Below are 6,816 nucleotides of genomic sequence, written 5' to 3' on the forward strand. Positions count from 1 at the left end.
TGATCCTGGGAGAAATCATCTCACTTCCTATCATCACTTAAATATCTATCAATCTTAACTCCCAAAACCTAACTATAAATCATCAAAATCCTCATGTACACCGATGATACTACTGCAATTCTGTTCTACTTGTAAACCCTCGCACACACAACCATCACTTCGATTATTGACAAGCTTTCTTTTTATTTTAAATCACCTCCCACTCTCATGCTCGATAACCACCATCCGAAACCCTAAAACCATCACAACCACCACCTCACTCTTTTCTCTCTTTCTATCCTCTTTCTCATATTTATCTGTCCATCTAAACAGCTCACGAAAAACTCGTCTGCAAATTCTGTTTATTTTCGAACCCATCACAAAAACTCTAGTGAAAACCATAACCTTTAAACTCACCCGTAACCATGTTAACTGATACAACCTTTATGATCCCGTCACGATACAAAAGTTCCTGCTATTACACATATCTGTTTCTATCTCTGTGATATATGAAATTCGTGATTAAATAAAGTTGATACCTGCGATACTGAAAAGGAAGATGAACACACGGCTACCATTATTTCTGTAGCTGTAAGAATTTGTTTTTCTGTTTCCCTTTGAACACTGAATAAATTATATGCCAAGAAAAACCGACCCACTATCTTTTATCACTTTTCTTTCGGTTCTATTTTTCCACCGACAAAATAAGACCTATAAATATTAAGCAACGAGTTAATGAACTTCTAAAGAGGGTTGCAGTATTTCGGTGCACAATTGGGCCGTGACCCAACCCAAATTGGCTAATGGGCTGTGATGTTATTTGTATATGATAAAGATCGCTGTATATATATATATATATATATATATATATATATATATATATATATATATATATATATATATATATATATATATATATATATATATATATTTCTGTTAAGATTAAACACGAACAAAGAAGATGTGTCGATGATGAGAGATGTTACTGAGATGATGATCGTATGTTAAGATTAAGAATTGACGATGACGATGATTTGATAATAGTTTAAGAAGATGGTAATTGAATCAGAATGTTAACGGGTTATAATTAAATAAATTGGATTTCAAACAGAAATAATGACATGGTTCAATGGTTAGGCAGTTGGTTGTGGAACGAGAGGACTAGGGTTCAAGTCCCGGCATGGGTGGCTTAGTATTTTTTATGAACATTTAAAGGTTCGTGAATCCGAGGCAACCTTATAATTGATCAATGATGTTATATGTATTTTTACTACAAAATACATTAGGTGAGTATATAGTTCCCTTTTAACTCTAAATATTTTGGGCTGAGTATACATGCGCTGTTTTTATAAATGATTTACGTTATGGACACAAGTGATCAAAAATATAAATTCTACGTTGAGTTGTACCATGGCATATCTCTTTATACTTGGTAGCTAATATTTACGTGAGGAGCGTAAACGCGAATCCTGTTGATAGATCTATCGGGCCTGACAACCCCAACCGGGCTGGACGACCAGCATTTAACGGTTGCACAGTACTTTGTTTCGTTACTACACTTGGTATGGTGTAGGGTTTATTTAAGAGTATGCTGCTGTGATTTAAATGTTAAGTATGGTTACCAAGTGCTCAACGTCTTTTCTATACACGAGGAGTGTATTATGTATAAACTTTAAATCTTGTGGTCCATAGTTATAATGCTGCTAGCATCAAACCTATATATCTCACCAACTTTATGTTGACTTTTTAACGCATGTTATTCTCAGGTACAAGTTAAGTCTTCCGCTATACATTAGCTCATGTTAAAGATATTATTTGGAGTCGATCATCGCAATGGGACCAACTGTTGAAGACTTCGTCCGGGAGGATTAGGACCGGTCGCTTCAGTTGGTATCAGAGCGTTGGTCTTAGCGAACCAGGTCTGCATTAGTGTGTCTAACTGGTAAGTTGTTAGGATACATTAGTGAGTCTGGACTTCGACCGTGTCTGCGTGTCAAAAAGTTTTGCTTATCACATCTAGTCGGAAATCATCTGCTTATCATCCTTAGGGAATTGCCTGCTTATCATTCATAAGTCTAGACACGTCTTACTGCATTTAGTGCATCGATAGTGTATAGACAAAATTCATATCGTAGCGTATCTGTTACTGTAGAATTGCCTGACACATGTCGTAAATTCCTCCGTAGCCTACGGAATCTTTTGATATTCTATGAAGTTAGAATATCATCCTTTATCCGAAAATCATTTCATATCGAAGATCCTTTTTCATCCACCAAATTGCCCTCTTGGCAATGAACCTGAAGCACTTACCGGCGAACCTGTTCGAGAAACCATGTTCTCTCTCATTTCTAGAGTATCCCGTCATGACTATATACTATCCCATATCTCGAATCTTATTCATCCACTCGCTTCAACCGTCAATCATCCTGATGTACTAGCAGAAGCTAACGAACTTCGCGCTCGCGTGACGGTTTTGGAGAACATTAGGCGAAGGATACAAACATCAGCAGCACCGGCAGCATAACCAGTACCGCCAGTAACATCAACATCACAATCTTCGGTACCAGCATCATCATCAGCATCAAAGCATCACCATCATCAACGTCAACAGTACCCTTATTACCCTCAACCACAACCGCGTCGTAACCCTCAACATCACAATCTGTACCTCGGATATCAACATCACACGCCTCAATATCATCATCTATCCTTCGAATATGATTTTTGTTCTACATATCGTTCTACATCGATTAATTTCGTTCTACGTATTGTTCTATCTCATTTACGTTCACTCGACGTGGAAATTATGTAATCTCTAATGTTTTAGAGATCATGTAATCAAGTGCTAACGATAAATCAAATGAGTTTAATATCTTATTGACTCATTAAATCCATGATTACATTCCATGAAAATATATATGCAAGTATATTTTCATAGAGATTGTAATTAAAAAAAAAAAAATTCTTTGGTACAAACTGTTAATAATGAAAATATTTTAACGGGTGGTTAGTACCCGAGGAATATTTAGAATTCACATTAATAAGTTACACTGTACATTCTTCGAATCTGATTCAACGATCATTTACTATCCTACTTACAACTACCGATATACGTATCCGTTCACCACAGAATAACCATTTCTATTCAAATTTCATATTTGGATTTTGACCTATCAGAATCCAACAAGTGGCATAACGAAGAAAACATTGGACAAAAATAAAAAGTGTTAGAAACAAACGAATTAATTAATTGAAATTGTGATAGGATTTCACGCTAACTGTTCCGGCTAACTGTTCCCAGCTAACTGATTAACATTTAATTTATCCCAATTTACCTTCTCGCAATTTTAATTTCTGCACTGTACATACTGTCGGGACACATGTACAACAATACGTCGGATTAATTCTGAGACAACACGTTGTATAATGGGTCATGATATATATTTATTTATTTTACGCACTTTAAATAACGGGACACGTATACAAGGTTTCGACTTATCATATCGACCCATCTATATATATATTTCGGAACGACCATAGACACTCTATAGTTGACTATACAGGGTTGAGGTGGATTCCAAAATATATATATGGTTTGAGTTGTGATCGACACTGAGACCGGTACACGGGTCACGATACGTATTAATTAATTATATATATATATATATATTATATTAAATATGAATATATTGAACTGTTGAACCCTTGGACCATTGAACTATTGAACGATTGAACTATTGGACTGCTAACGTTGGACAATTAAAATGAGTTAAAATGCTGATCATAACATATGAAAATAAACAATTCTTCAAGTTTGCCACTTGATTCTATCTTAAACCTCATTCGTATCTTGGCGATTACAATTCGCATTCACAACTTTTCGTGATTCTTGAAAACACCTCGATTGGAAAGATGAATCAACCGCACTTCATCTACAGAAGAAAAGATGTATGCACCTAAAAAACTCTCGAATCCAAATTTATAGTTTAACACATACCCTGTTGAATCCTTTGCCATTTATTAGCAAAAACAACCCTACAATTCCTTTTCAAGAAGCTAATTTTGTCACAGTTTCACTTTGATTTCTCAGTGAGACTACTCCTACTATAATCTCGATATTTATACCCTGTCCTTTCGCCGTCGTTACCGGAGAACCTTTTATATTTCACAACATCATCAGCAGATGTACCAGCAACTCGTTATCTCTTTGGCGAAATCCGCAATCAGTATTTTGAAAATCTCGTAGAAATTCTCCCAGTTATACCGGAAACGTCTATCCCTAAGAATTTCATACATCGAATGTGAAGTTCCTGAAAAACACCCTGAACTGCGAACTAGTTCATGCAATGCTGACGAAGCAGCATGTTGTAGACGGTCTTAATGACCAAAAATTGATGATAAAAGGAGGAAGTGTTAGGAACGCTCGATAGAAAATTTGGTACTGAAAACCGGATTAAGCAAACCGTGAAGGAGACTCTGAAAAAAAAATTACAAGGACTAAACTTGTACATAAAGAATCATGACGATTCTGTAGCAAACACCTTGCTTCTGAATCTAAACCCTTACGGGTCAATCTTCATCATCATCCTTCGACATTAGAAATTCCAAGATATTATCATATCTTTCATTATAAATATCCTCAACATTTCTGAAGATATTTTCATAACTATCCTTATCTGAAATCATTTATTCCTCCGTAATATCTGCGTTACAATATAAAAGAAACTGTGTTAGTTTCTAAGTTCTGAAACCTTCGAGTTTAAAATAGGAATGTTCTGAAGCAGTGTTGGGAACTGATGCATGAATTAGTATAATATAATGAAACTTGATCAACTTCATTATATTACAGTAAGTCATGTTAAGTTCCTAATGGAATGTGCTGATTCATAGTACCGTCATCATGTGCCATGTTACATGACTCTTACATTCTATTCAATCTCCAAACATATTAAGAACATATCGTCTTGATAGTTCGATTTTTCCAGGATATTCTGGTAATTTGACAAATAAAAATCGTGCCATTACCATTTCTTTCTAAGAGCATTAGCTATGTTCATACCTACGAATTTCGGATCATTACTCGCTTGACTTGAGGACGGGAAGAAGAAACGAAGGGACAAAGTCCCGAAATAGAAATTGGAATATAAATCGCAGCAAATAGAAAAGAGTATTAACTGTAGATGACAATGATTATAGAAGACAGAAGCAGGAACATCGAAGTATAAGGGAAGATATCAAACTCAACAACCACTCAGAAATTACAAACCGTGTATACCAATACGTATTGCAACGTAAAGACACGGGAGAATTAGAAACATTATAATTCCAAGGAAATCATAAAAGTGAATAGATTCTTCTGACGGCAGATGAAAGAGAAGAATGAAAGATATGAAAGTTAGAAGTATAATAAGAATCAGGATTGGATGGAGCATATTAAGGAATGAGTAGAGGAAGAAAGAATAGAAGGTGTGGAGAATAAGGAAACGGAGGAGGAAGATTTATAATGAAATATCCGACAGAGAAATCAAAACAGATTGTCACATTAAATCAAAGAAGATTCTGATCCCTAAAGAGCCAAATCTTGTTACATAAGATTTTCTTTAAATCCCTTAAATTCTGGAAATCAATCCTAATCACGTCATCGGTTAAAACAATTCCATGTTCACTCATTTCATTCTTTTGTGATAGCTTCATTCGTGCGCTTCACATGATCGAATCGTTTTATCCATATCTTCCAATAATAATAAAACTCTATTATTACCTCATATTCGTCATGAAAACATTCCTATTGTTATTTATGACAACCTCTACCAAATTTCGGGGACGAAATTTCTTTAACAGGTGGGTACTGTAACGACCCGGAAATTTCCGACCAAATTTAAACCTTAAACTCTATATGTTTCCGACACGATAAGCAAAAACCTTAATGTTGAGTCTAGAAAGTCTGAAATCTATATTTGGATAATCAGTTATCCTTTGACTATGCCCGACGATTCACGAACATTTATATGTATATTGATATGTATATAGATAAAATATAGGAATCAGATACATTTAAATTGCTATATTATTATTAATATTGTTATTACCAGTAATGTTATTAATGTCATTGATATAAGAGTTGTAAAAAAAAAACATTTAATTTTGATTATCAATATTTTTATTATTATTATTAGTTGTTATTTTTATCATGTTTAGATTTGTAAACATTAGGAACATAACTATTACTAATATTTTTATAAGTATTATTAATATTATTGTTAATTTTATCATTTAAGTATTATTAATATTATTACTATACAAATAATAATATTTAATAGTAATTTATTAATAATAATGTTAGTATCATTTTATTAGTATTATTTTAGCGTAAGTATCATTATGTTTAATCAATACTAATACTGTTATTATTAGAGATTATAATAATTACTAAAAGTATTATTATTTTAAATCTACCATTTTTATTAAAACTATTATTGTTGCTATTATTATTAATAATATTATTATTAATATTATTATTATTATTATTAGTAATTTGATTATTCATAATATCATTAATTGTATTACTACTAATACTAATATATCTATTTATATTTACTTATTGTTAATATTAAAAATGTCATATAGAAACTAAGGAATATGTGTATGTTGTTATACATATCTTTAACTTTATTTTTTTTTTCTTTTAATCATGTATGCCCGTGAGACTATGTCTCCTTTCTTTTCTTTATAAATTTGATCGGTTTGTGATCCTGGGAGAAATCATCTCACTTCCTATCATCACTTAAATATCTATCAATCTTAACTCCCAAAACCTAACTATAAATCATCAAAATC

Source organism: Rutidosis leptorrhynchoides, chromosome 1, assembly GCF_046630445.1.
Source record: "Rutidosis leptorrhynchoides isolate AG116_Rl617_1_P2 chromosome 1, CSIRO_AGI_Rlap_v1, whole genome shotgun sequence".
NCBI lineage: Eukaryota > Viridiplantae > Streptophyta > Magnoliopsida > Asterales > Asteraceae > Rutidosis > Rutidosis leptorrhynchoides.